Genomic DNA, 13766 nt, shown 5'->3' on the forward strand with positions numbered 1-13766 from the left:
AACCTGGCTTGGGTATCAATGTGATGTTAGCTTCATAAAATGATTTGGGGAGAGTTCCATCTTTCTCAATTGCCTGGAATACTTTCAGTAGGATGAGTATCAGTTCCTCCTTGTATGTTTTGTACAATTCTGCTGGAAAGTCGTCTGGTCCAGGGCTTTTTTTTGTAGGTAGTTTTCTTATGATATAGTCAATTTCCTGGATTATTATTGGTCTATTTAGAGTCTCAATTTCTTCTTGTTTCAGCCTACGGAGGTTGTGTGATGTCAGAAAGTCCTCCATTTCTTTTAGGTTTTCAAGTTTGTTTCCATACAAGTGTACATAGTAGTCTCGGATAATCTTTTGTATTTCTTCAGGGTCAGATGCGACTTCATCTTTTGTGTTTCCTATTGTGTTTATTTGTTTTTTTTTCTCTTTTCCTTGGTCAGTCTAACTAGGGGACCATTGATCTTGTTTATTCTTTCAAAGAACCAGTTTTTTGTTTCGTTGATTTTTTGTATTATCTTTTTGTCTTCTATGTCCTGGATTTGGGCTTTTATTTTGGTGGTCTGGATTCTTCTGCTGAAGTTAGGGTTTTGGTGGCCTTGCTTTTCCAGCTTCCTTAGGTGAATTGTTAGGCTGTTAACTTGTGATCTTTCCATTTTCTTCACGTGTGTTTGTAGAGATATGAATTGCCCTCTTACTACTGATTTCATGGCATCACAGAGGTTTTGGTAAGATGTTTCTTCATTTTCATTTGTTTCCAGGTATGTTTTAATCTGTTTTGATTTCCATGTTGACCCAGGAGGCATTTAGCATCATGCTGTTTGGTGTTCATGTCTTTGTGGGTTTTAGGGGAACCTTGTTGGTGTTGATATTTATTTTTATTCCACTGTGGTCTGAGAAGGTACATGGCAAAATTTCAATTTTATGAAATTTGTTTATGCTTGATTTATGGCCAAGGATGTGATCGATTTTAGAGTACATTCCATGCAGTGATGAGTAGAATGTGTATTCTGTCGTCGTTGGGTGGAGTGTTGTGTAGGTATCAATTAAGTCCATTTGGTCAAGAGTCAGACTGAGGTTCTGGATCTCCTTGCTGGTTTTTTGTCCTGATGATCTGCCTAGGGTTGTGAGTGGGGTATTAAAGTTCCCAGCTATGCTAGTGTTGGAGTCAATATCTTTTTTAAGTTTGCCTAGAAGTTGCTTTATGAAAGTTGGTGCTCCTATGTTGGGTGCCTATATGTTTAGGATAGATATTTCTTGTTGATGGATTGAAGCTTTTATCATTATGTTGTGACCTTCTGTATCTTTTTAAATTTTTGATAGCTTAAAGGGTGTTTTGTCTGAAATTAAGATCACAACTCCTCCTTTCTTTTGTGGTCCGTTCAACTGAAATTTTGCTTCCCATCCTCTTACTTTGAGTCTGTGAGTGTCCTTTCTGGTGAGATGAGTCTCTTGGAGACAATATATTGTTGCCTCATAATATTTTATCCATTTTGTCATTCTATGTCTTTTCAGTGGTGCATTTAGTCCATTCACATTCAGGCTAATTATTGAAATGTGAGGGTTTAGCCCTGTCATGAGGTTCTTATAGAGTTGTTGTTGTTCCTGTTTGTTTGTTGTCTTTCTTTTGGTTTTTGGGTTGATTCATGTATGTTTTCAATCTTTTTCCTGTACTCTTGTGAAGAATGTTGTTCTTTTTTTCCTTTTCTTCTGTGTTTAACACTTTCTTAAGTACTTCTTATAGAGGCAGTCTAGAGGCGGCATAAGTTCTTAGGGATTGGATGTCTGGGAAAGATTTTAATTCTCCCTCATTGATGAAGCTTAGCTTAGCTGGGTAGGTTATTATTAGTTGAAATTGTTTATCTTTGAGAACTTTGAAGATTGGGCTCCAAGTTCTCCTAGACTGAAGTGTTTCTGTAGATAAATCTGCTGCTATTCTAATTGGTCTTCCCCGGTAGGTAGTCTGACCTTTTTCTCTTGCTGTCTTTAGGATTTTTTCATTTATACCTACTTTGTTTAGGCAAATTATTATGTGTCTGGGAGTTGGTCTTCTCATTTGTTGTCTTGCAGGGGTTCTCTGAATCTCTTGTGTTTGAATTTTTGCATCCCTGATGAGATGAGGGAAGTTTTCTTGAATAATTTCATGGAAGATTTGTTCCAGGGTAGTCTCTGTTTCTCTTTCTGCCTCAGGAAGTCCAATTACTCTTAGGTTCAGTCTCTTGATGTAATTGCTCATCTCTTAAAGTTTTTGTTCTGTCTTTTTAATCTTCTTTTCTATGTTTTTGACAGTTTGAGTTAGTTCTATATTTTGGTCCTCAAGTTCTGGGATTCTTTCTTCTGCTTGGCTAATTCTGCTTTCCATGCTTATTAGTTTGTTATTTATTTCAACCACAGTATTCTTTTGCTGTTATCTCAGTTATCAACTCCTTCCTATTTTCCTCTTATCTCTCCTCAATTCTTTTTATTATGTCTATTAATATCTTGATGTCAAGCTGGGCTCAGTGGCTCAGCCTGTAATCCTACACTTTGGGAAGCTGAGGTGAGTGGATTGCCTGAGCCCGCAGGTTCGAGACCCGCCTAGGCAACTTGGCAAGACCTCATCTCTACAATAAAATAAAATTAAAAAATCAGCCGGGCATGGTAGCACATGCCTGTAATTCCAGCTACTTGGAAGGTTGAGACGGAAGGATCGCCAGAGCCCAGCAGGTCAAGGCTCCAGTGGCCAGAAGCGGCCACTACACTCCAGTCTGGGTGACAGAGTGAGACTCCAACTCAAAAAAAAAAAAAATCTTGATATCTGTGTTTGTAGTTTGTGACCCGTCATTCTGGGGGCTCTTCGTTGTTTGTGTTCCAAAGTCTGTTTTCTCAGCGTCTGACCTCCCAGGGGTCTGTGAGACCTATATTCTTCTTTTGGTTTTTCTTCATTTGTGTAGATTTTCCTCCCCACTTTTTCCTTTTCCCCCGATCTTCCTTAATTCTGTTGTTCAGGGGTGGCGGGGTTGCTTTTACCTCTGTTTATTCAATCTCCTATTCTTTCTTATGCAAATCCTCTAGTTTTGTTCAATTCTGAAGTTGGACCGTGGGTTGGGGGCTACAGTTTTTTGCAGTTTTGAGATTTAATTGAGGGAGGAGCTGTGATTCAAAAATCTATCTGCAGATTCCAGTATCCACTGACAGGTGTATGGATACCCTGGAACCCACTTTCCACTGCCTTGCAATCTGTCCATGCAGTGGGGGTATAGATTTGCCCCCTGAAAGCAAAATGAGGTAAGAAAAAGGAAAAGAGGGAAAACACAATCATACTGACTAACAAATGAAAAGAGACACAAAGACAGAAGAGAGTAAAAAACAAAAAACAAAAAAAACTAAAACACGCAATCATACAGACACACAAGCTAACCAACTTCCTTATTGATGTACTATTCCCTACAGAAACATGAACAAACATGACGTCTAAAGAAAAAAAATCAGTAAACTAACAGAAACAAAACAAGTACCAAAACGTTATCAATAACAGTAAGAAGAGAGAGAAATAGAAAAAAAAAAAAAAGACGAGTAAAACAAACAAAGAATAAAAATTAAAACTAGGGAACCAAGCACACTCTGAGATTTTTCCTTTAAGTGCAACATCCTTTCAGCTCTGATCTCTAGCTCTCATCGCAGGCTGGAAGGGTTGCTCAGAGCTTAGGTCAGATGCCCCGGGTCTGCTGTGGAGGGAGGGAGGGTGGATCAGATCTGGACTCAGTCAGCTTGCTGCCTATCAAGTCTGCCACTCATGGGAGAGGAGCTTCTGTCTCTCCCATTTTGATACTATTAACTTAGGTCCCAATTTGGAGGCTGGGCAGAGCTGGGCGGGGCAATGCAGGTCTCTGCCTGATCTCAGGGCTCCAACTGATCTCTGGTCCTGTGGTGGCCAGGGGCTGAGCTGGGGGAGGTGGAGTGTGAGACAACTGGGCACTGCAGTGCCCACCCAGACCTCCCTGCCTTTCTCTTCAGCCCCCAGCCCACCAGGACAGTATAGTTTTTTAAAGGGTTTTAAAGGTCATTAAAAATATATCATGACATGCATTTTTTACAGCTTTATATAAGGAATTGGTTGGAATCCATAGCTGAGATCTGTCATGCTGGGTCACTGATGTGCCTCCTCCTTCCAAAATCTAACTAAGTATGTATGTGGGGGGCATTTATTTTGTTTTCCTCTGTATTGGACTCATGAATTTATAGAAAGCCACTTTGCTCCATTAACTTTTATTTTAGTAGAAACTGCTTTTAGAGTGCTGTGCTATCCACCATAATCTTTGTATGACATTTTTCCCAGCAAATATCCCAGACTGTTTATCATAGATGGAGCATGTGGGAAAAGAGATCTCTTCAGATAACTCAATACACTCCAGCTTATCTCTGCACTGATTACAGAGTGACTGATTTCTTGGCTCACTCCATTTAGATCAAGTCCAAAATCAAGTATAAAAATTTGTACTTTGTAGAAAGCAGTTTTAATGACCAATGGAGATCCAAAGCAGGTTCTTCAGGGTGACATTGGAGGCAGTCCTCTGAATTATGCAGAGGCATCTGTGTCAGTGTTTTCCAGACAGACAGAACCAATAGGACATATCCAGTCAAGCACAACATAACTGTTTCAGTCAATGATGGGCCTCACGCACAATGCTCCCATAAGGTTATAATACAGCTAAAAAGTCCCTATTGCCTAATGATGTCATTGTGGCCATCATGATGTAGCACAGTGCATTACTCACACAGTTGAGGGGTGCTGTTGTGAACGAACCTACCAAACTTACTTCTTAATGGTTAACTTAAAGTGTACTCCTTCTACTTACAAAAAAAACCAAAAAACGAAAAAAAAGGGTAAAACAGCCTCAGGCAGGTCCTTGGGAGGTATTCCAGAAAAAGTCATGGTTATCACAGGAGATGACAGAGCCTGTAATTATTGCCCCTGAAGACTTTCCAGTGAAATAAGGTGCTGAGGTAGAAGACAGCAATACTGATGACCTTGACCCTGTGTAGGCCTAGGCTAAGGTGTGAGTTTGTGTCTTAGTTTTTAAACTAAAAAGGCTTAAAAGTAAAAAATAAACAAATAATTTAAAAAGTAGAAAAAGTATAGAGTAAGGACATTTTAAAAAATTTTTGTGCAGCTATACAAAGTGTGTTTTGCTGTTATTATAAAAGAAAAAATTCTTTTAAAAAAAGTAAATATTGTATAGACTAAAAAGGGTACAGTAAGCTAAGAATAATTTATTATTTAAGAAATAAAATTTAAAAATAATAAATGCAATACAGCCCAGTGCACAGTGTTTACAGAGTCTACAGCAGGGTATAGCAATATCCTAGCCTTCATTCACAAACTTGCCTCAAGCAACTTCCAGTTCTGCAAGCTCCATTCATGGTTAAGTGCCCTGTAGTAGTGGACCATCTTTTATCTTTCAGACCATATTTTTACTGGGACTTTTCTATGTTTGGATACACAAATACCATTGCATTGCTACTTCCTACAGTGTTCTGTATAGTCACACGCTATACAGGTTTGCAGCCTAAGAGCAGTAGGCTAGCTAGAGCCTAGGTGTGTGTATGTATAGTGGGCTATACCTTCTAGATCTGTGTAAGTACACTCCATGATATTTGTACATGACAAAATCACCTAACAACGTACTTTTCAGAACACATGTCTGTCGTCAGGTGACACATGACTCTGTAGATGTGAGAGTGGATTTATGAGGGGAATTGGTGCACATGATTATGAAGGCTAAGCAGCCCATGCTGGGCATCTATAGGCTGGAGACTCTGGGATGCCAGCAGCATGGCTCAGTCCAGTCTGAAAGCCTCAGAACCAGGGAAGCAGATGGTGTAACTCAGTCTGAGATCTAAGTCCTGAGAATCTGGAAATTCTTCTAATTTGTATGCTTCTAAGTTTTATAATATGCGAACCCATAACATTGCCAAATTAGAAAGAGTTAAGACATTTTCTGAAAACACACTTAAATTGAATTAGAAGACATGAGGTAGAGAAATAATTTAGAAGTAAACAGTATTATGTTTTGATAATCCTTATGAAAGCACAGGACAGATTTTACTGCATAACCAATCTTCATACTTAAATGTGAAGATTGCCTTTGCCAGAGAAAAAGATTGGGGAGGAGGAAACAAAGAAACAAAAGTCACAGGAAGTTTTGCAGAAAAAATAAAACCATGTAAAAGTTAATATAAGCTAACTAAAAATGAGAATGCTAGGGAATAAGGATGACTTGACAACAAAAATCAAGAAACATTGATTAAACTAATTTTTAAGTATATGCTTAAAAAGAATTGATAAGAAATGAGAAAAATTTAGATAAGATACATGTAGGTTTTAAAAATCAGATAAAGATCTACAATATGAACCTTAAAGATGCAAACATGTTTGTTTTTTATGTATTATTTGTGTGAGAAGGATTATAACCCTATTACAGTACAGTACTATATGGTCAATTGTATTAGTTGGGTACCTAAGCTAACTTTGTTGGACTTACAAACAAATTGGACTTATGAATGCGCTCTCAGAATGGAATTCATTTGTAGTAGGGGACTTACTGTACAGAGCTATTTCTTGAATATTCTATATTTAGTGTAAGGCCAGATATTGCAGTTTATGCCTGTTATCCCAGCACTTTGGGAGGCTGAGATGAAAGGATCACTCGAGGTCAGGAGTTAGAGACCTACCTGGGCAACATAGTGAGACCTCATCTCTATCAGAAATCAATGAAAAATTAGCCAGGTGTGGTGGTGCATACCTGTAATCCCAGCTGCTCAGGAGACTGAGACAATAGGATTGCTTGAGCCCAGGATTTATTACAGTGAGCTATGATCATACCACTACACTCCAGCCAAGGTTATAGAATAAGACCATCTCTTTTAAAAAAAAAAGAGAGAAGTGATCATCTTTTTTTTTTTTTTTTTTTTTTGAGTCAGAGTCTCACTCTGTTGCCCAGGTTGAAGTGCAGTGGCATACTCATGGCCATCACAGCCTCAACCTGCTGGACTCAGGTGGCGATCCTTCTACCTCAACCTCCCAAGTAGCTGGAACCACAGGCATGTGCCACCACGCCAGGCTAATTTTTTGATTTATTATAGAGACAAGTTCTCACCAAGTTGCCCAGGCTGAGCTCAAACCCCTGGGCTCAGGCAATCTCTTAACCTTGCCTCCCAAAGTGCTGGTATTACAGGTGTGAGCCACCATGCCCAGCAAGAAGTGATCGTCTTTAAGAGAACAAAGCCTGAGAACTATTACCATGTCAACAATATTTTCCATATTAATATAATGTAATGTGAAATTGTAATCAATATAATTAGTAATAGCATTTGTAAGAAAGAAACTGAAAAAAGCCAAACACTATTGCTGAGTCAAAGAATAATGAGAATGACATTTAGAATCAAGTCTCATGAAAAACTTACTTGAATTACAGAAGAGGATGATCTGAATTGCTTCAAACAAAAATAAAGGCAAATAAAATCTGCTCTAAAGTGGAACTGATTCAATGAGTAAGCAGAAGTTAGTGCAACTAGTGTGAGAAGGTAAGCACAATGGTCTTGTCAAAGCCTTTCATTTTTAAAAGACAAAGAAACTAAGTGAGCAGAAGCTTCACATAAAGTAAAAGATACTGCATAAAATTAACAGCTTCAGGGATTCAGTAACAGCCATCCTTTCTCCATTTCAGCCCAACTCCAACATGATTTGAAGATGGGTCTTGGCAAGAAAGGCACAACACACTTCTGTGTGCTCTTTCTCACCTTGAATTCAAATGTCCCATCAATGGCCTAGAATAAACGCAGCTACTGTTTTTTTCAGGAACAAACTCACCACTAGGTTGCAGTCTTAGCTCAACTGCTTCTTTTAAAAACATTTATCCACAGGAGGTTTGCCATCTTAATAGTTAAGCAAATCTGACTTCTCCTTGATGACAATAGCTGGCACAAGCCATATTCCGTTTGTCAGTCAGCTTGGCAGCCTATCTGGGGTCCACAGCAGACACTTGCTTTTCAAAGGCAGCAGAACTCACAAATTGCCCTTCAAAGAGGTTTTCACTCACAGAAAAGCACATGGTCATGTAGTGAAAAAAAAAATTAGTATTGTAATCCTCTAGTTTCAATATAGGACCACTAGCTAAGTGATAACGCACCTAATTACTGCTCTGTTTCCACTGTTTCTCTTAGGTCCTAAGACCCCCCCATGTGAAAAATCAGTCTTGCTCTGATTCCTCTGAAAAGCCCACCTCTGTAATCATTGTATGCATTTCCACTAGTGGTTCCCCAAATGAGCTTCATGTAATAGTAATTATTTAATACCTGAAGGCATATTTTAAAGGAAGTTGATGTTTTTTATTTTAAGCAGTAAACCCAGAGAGATGAAAATAAAACAAGGAAATGAAACAACAATATTATATTTATAATTCATGTGAATACTTTTCTAGTATTTTTGAACACTTTTCTAATGGAAGTGCCATAAATGTTGCAGTGTTTCCCTTCCATGAATGACTCATAAGTTTTGTGGATGTTTTGGAAAGGGGAGATAGCTGTCAGAAAATATTTAGTTAGGAATATATTTTTAAAATATTTTCCAACATTAATAAACTATCCAATTATAATTTTGAAATAGATCATACATAAGCACACCAGCTGCCCCAAATTCCAGAAACATAAAGTAACTGGAAATAGTCCCATAAAATTGATAATACTCATTAAGAACCTAACACATACCAGGTCTCATTGTCGGTGTTGACAGTATTTCTTTTCATCTGCCCAACAATCCTGTAAGGTAACTAGTTTTGTTCTGCAAGCAATCTCTGCTTTGCATGGCAGTGTGTGGGACTTTAAAAATGTGCAAGCTGAAACTGTGCCTAGAGATCTTAATAATCAATGGCAAAAATGACAATTGTTCCTGACTTTTAAAATCCCCTACTGTTGATTATAAATTATATGGAGATTTAAAATTTTGTAAAACAAATGTTAGCATACTATAATTTAAAGTATCAAAAGCATCGCAGTGCTTTATTTCTTTATATATAAAAAAAACTAATCAAGACATTTTCCTGTCATAAAATGCACAACATGGAATGGGTGTCTTTCTTTCTTTTTTTAAGTTTTAAAACTGTTTATTAGAGAAAGAAGAGAAGAAAGAAAGGGAGACATGCCAGAGGTGACATGGGCGAGAGAAACTGCCGAGCGTCTTTTCTATGCCTTGGGAAATTGTTATATTCCTTTCTTAGTCTGGTTCAGGGGAGATAGCTGTCAAAAAATTTTTAGTTTGGAATATATTTTTAAAATAATTTCCAACATTAATAAACTATCCAATTATAATTTTAAAATAGATCAGGGTACAATATTTTATCCTTTATGCTTTCAGTGTCATCAAATATCTCCAAGGCTTCCTTCATTTGAAGACTTTCTGCCAGCATCACCTCCTCTGAGACACTGTCATCTTCACCACAACTACTTTCTTCATTTGTGCTGCTAAGTTTGCCTGCACTAAGTTTTTCTGGTGATACATCTTGGGTCCTGCCCAAGGCAGCAATGTCAGAATCCCATGGTCAACTCTCTCCTAGAGCTCCATTTATGTTTAATTTGGGTTTCATCCCCAGTATTACCACTTGTCATTTCATTACCGCAGTTCATCTTTTTGACCAACTTCTTCTTTTGAATATCCATTTTTTCAAAATGTGACATGGATTTATCACTGGGAGCCAAGGAGTTAACACCAACTCTGGGCATTGCTGCCCGAATGCAACCAGAAAGACAGATGCACAGTGACTAATCACCAACATACTTTTAAAACGTGATGTGACTGGTCAATCATTGTGATGTGCCTTGTTACTTACATAGTGGTTTGAGGGCTGAAGACTAGTAGCAGTTTATATTTTACAAAATTGTAGTTAATATACTGTGGTAACCAACATTTGAACTGTGCTGTTGGGGCACTGCTGTTATTTAAACTGTAGTAACTGGGCTGTGTTCACATCAGAACTGTGAAAGTGAGCACGCCCCAAACCTAGTTTATGTTTAAGGGACCAGTGTTATATTGCAAGTCTGTTTTTCTAATTGTAAGACCTGGGTCTTTTTTTTTAAGATGTGGGGTACAATTCAGGATTAGGTACATAAGTGGTAATCGTACAGGTGAAATTTGGGCCTCCCTTTGGTCCCCACTTCACCTGGTTTGGGATCAGGTACCCTTATTGATCAGGTACCCCCCTCCTCTGGCAGTGTTCTACTGCCAATCCCTTTCTTTTAGTATTATGATAAATGTTCAGGGTCCGCTTATGAGTGAGAATATGTGGTACTCAGTTCTTTGTTTCTGTGATAAGTCACTGAGCATGATAGACTCTAAATTCATCCAAGCTGCTGTGAAGTCCATAATTTTGTCCTTCTTTATGACTGTATAATATTCCATTGTGTATATGCACATTTTTTTTATCCAGTCCACTTTCAATGGGCAGCACGGTTGGTTCCATGATTCTGCTATTGTGAATAGTGCTGCAATAAACATGCATGTGCAGGTATCATTGTTATAGAATGATTTGAGTTTCTCTGGGTATATTCTCAGAAGGGGGATTGCTGAGTCATATGGAAGGTCAATTTTTAGATCTTTGAGAAATCGTCACACTGTTTTCCACATAGGTTGTACTAATTTACACTCCACCAACAGTGTAGAAGTGTTCCCTCCCCCCCAGCCTCTCCAGTATCTGTTGTTTTTTGAGTTATTGCAGATGGCCATCCTGACTGGAGTTAGGTGGTATCTCAGTGTGGTTTTGATTTGCATTTCTTTGATGATTATCAACCAACTCATCTTTAACAAAGTCTCCACCAACAACCACTGGAGAGAAGAGAACCTATTCAGTAAATGGTGCTGGGAAAACTGGCTGGCCACATGCAGAAAAGTGAGACAGGACACCTACCTATCACCATACACAAAAAACAACTCTAAATGGATTACAGACCTAAATGTAAAACCTCAAACTATAAGAATCTTAGAAAATGCAGGAGATACCCGTACAGAAATTGGAACTGGCAACCGATTCCTGATCAAAACCCCCAAAGCCCATAACATAAGAGATAAGGTAGACAAGTGGGAGCTCATCAAATTGAAAAGTTTCTGCAAAGCAAAAGAAACCATCAAGAGAATGGGAAGACAGCTCACAGTATGGGAAAAAAACATTGGCCAACTGTGTATCTGACAAAGGTGTAACATCCAGGATCTACAAGGAACTTAAACATATTGAAAGGAAAAAAACAAAGAATCCTATTAAATAGTAGGCAGAAGACATGAATAGACACTTCCTAAAAGGAGATATAAGAGCTGCCAAGCCAGCAGATACACGAAAAAAATGCTCAGTCTCACTAATCATCAAAGACCCAGATCTTAATAGTTTTAATTGCTTTGATGATAGTTGCCTTTTATGCTCACAAGTACTTGAGTTGTTTAGAAATGTGCCTTTTACATTCAGTTTAACAAAGCAACAATATTGCAAACTTTGAGGAGTTTTTAACTATTCCCTAGTTGGTTTTTCAAAGTTTCTTCTCAAGAAGTTGTCAAGAGTCGTGTAAAAGGCTGTGGGGCTGTGTCCTGGGGGATTGAGGAGCACTGATGAGACCATCATGACCAGAGGAGTGAAGATAGGAAGAACCAGAGATGCAGCATCAGAGGAACCAGGGTCTGGGCCATGCCGGATCTCATAGGTCTACCCTTGATTTTGGCGTTTATTCTGAGCAAAATGGGAAACTACTGGAGGATTCTGAGCAGAGGATCATGAAACGGGAATCATGGTGTATGAAACATGAAGGAACATTCTTCCTCAGGCCTGGTGATCACAGGGAGTAGAGAGTGGTAGAAGCAGACACTGGAACCACTTTTGCTTTCCAGGTTTTGGCCTGGAGATTGGGAGAAGCGTCACCAAGTGAGGGAAGCACCACAGAAGAGGAGCTGCTCTTGCCTCGCCCTCTGAAGGAAGTTCCCGCAGGCTGCCCCATACCCACCTGGAACAGTTGCATCCAGGTAACACGTTGATAGAGCATCGCCAGAACGAGAGCGGCCGAGAGGTCTAGCTCTCCTGAGCTCCCTTGAAGCCTGAGTGGTGTGGCTTGGACTCAGCACCCACACATAGCCCAGTTGACAAGCTTTTCAAATGGTGACTGGCAGGGAGGGTGCCATGAAACACCCTAGCCAAAAGGTGGCTACAGTGTGGACTTCTCAGGCAGGCTATGTGGCAGTCACAGTTTTCAGAGGGAGGCCTGGGACCACGCTTTCAGTAAGCATCAGCATCAGTATCATCATCACCTAGGAGCTTGTTAGAAATTTAAATTCTTAGGCCTTACTCCAAACCTACTTGATCTGAATCTCTGGAGGTGAGGCCCAGGAATTTGTGTTTTATTAGCTCTCCAGGTGATTCTTAGTCATGTCAAAGTTTGAGAAGCACAAAGTCATGTCCTTTGCAGCAATGTGGTTGCAGATGGAGGACACTATCCTAAGCACAAAAACAGAAAAACAAACACTGCATGTTCTAACTTGTAAGTGGGAGCCAAACACCGGGCACACACGGGCGTAAGAATGGGAACCACAGACAATGGGAACTCCTACAGAGGTGGGCAATGGTTGAAAAAAACCACCCACTGGGTGCCATGCTCAGCACTTAGGTAACAGACACAATAGAAGTTCAAACCTCACTATTGTACAGTATATTCATGTAACAAAACTGCATGTGTACCATTTACCCTTTTAAAAAAAAATCCCTGTGCTGGGAATGTGGGGGGGGGGGCGGGGGGTAATGGGGTTGGGAGAGGAAGTTCAAGAAGCAGCTGTGTATTTCACCATCAGGAGCTAAAAGCCTGAATCAGCAATTACCATAAGTAGGCTTGCCCAAGCTAAAAGACACCAGCCTCCTGTGACAGTGACGAAGCAAAAAGGGGACCCTGCCAGCCTAGGAAGGAGACAGTGTATGTGAGCCCATGTTTCCCTCATGCCTCCAGGTCACACAGCAACATACTTCTTTCCTCATGTATCTGATCCTCTTGAGTACGGAGCCGCTGGCTAAGAGATTTGGTGTTTCGTACAAGAGAACCTTAGCACTCTCTAAAATAACTTCTTAAACTATGGGATAGACTTTACATTGGATTGGACATGGTTGTTTCGTTCTGTTTTGTTTTGTTCTTTTCAGCAGTGGATGGTGAGCAGGGAACACCAGATTAGCTACAAGGTGAAGAAGCTACATTATCTGTACATTTGAAGTACTTCATTACAATTATAACATGTCCACATGCACTGTGAAACTCCAAGAGTGAAAGACTGTGTGTAGCATTTCCACCCTAATTTCAACACAGAACTCTGCCTTTTTTTCTCCAAGAATAATGAAAGGTTGCACACTTGCTATCTGCCAGGGACTATATTAAGTACAAACACTTCCTGGTAGCACTATAGAGTGACACAAAGTCTATTATCATCCCCATTGTCGTAGAGGAGATTTGCTCTGAAGTTCATAAAGCTCATGTCAAGGGATTCTTAATTGTACGGGTCCCTTCCAAGGCTCTGTATCTAACTTTGTATTTTGGCTCCTCTACACTTGCCACTGACTGCTTCCCACATAAAATGGAAGGTTCATACCAGAGCCCACCTGGGAAAGAAAAATGATGAGGAAAGACCTTCATCAGCCACTTGCATTTTAGAGACCATGAAATTGAGATACAGAGAGATTTGTAACTCACTCAAAGTTGAAACATTGGGATGGCTGAGCCTCCTGAGCTGAGG

At 39.5% G+C, this 13766-nt stretch overlaps 1 pseudogene; it reads right to left on the minus strand.

The window, feature by feature from the left end:
* Window positions 1–12040, minus strand: part of LOC103268177 — a 15040-nt pseudogene extending 3000 nt beyond the window's left edge.
* Between the last annotated feature and the right edge of the window lie 1726 nt (window positions 12041–13766).

The sequence above is a fragment of the Carlito syrichta genome, unplaced genomic scaffold, assembly GCF_000164805.1.
Source record: "Carlito syrichta isolate Samal-C Ts95f unplaced genomic scaffold, Tarsius_syrichta-2.0.1 Scaffold308799, whole genome shotgun sequence".
In the NCBI taxonomy this organism is placed as follows: Eukaryota; Metazoa; Chordata; class Mammalia; order Primates; family Tarsiidae; genus Carlito; species Carlito syrichta.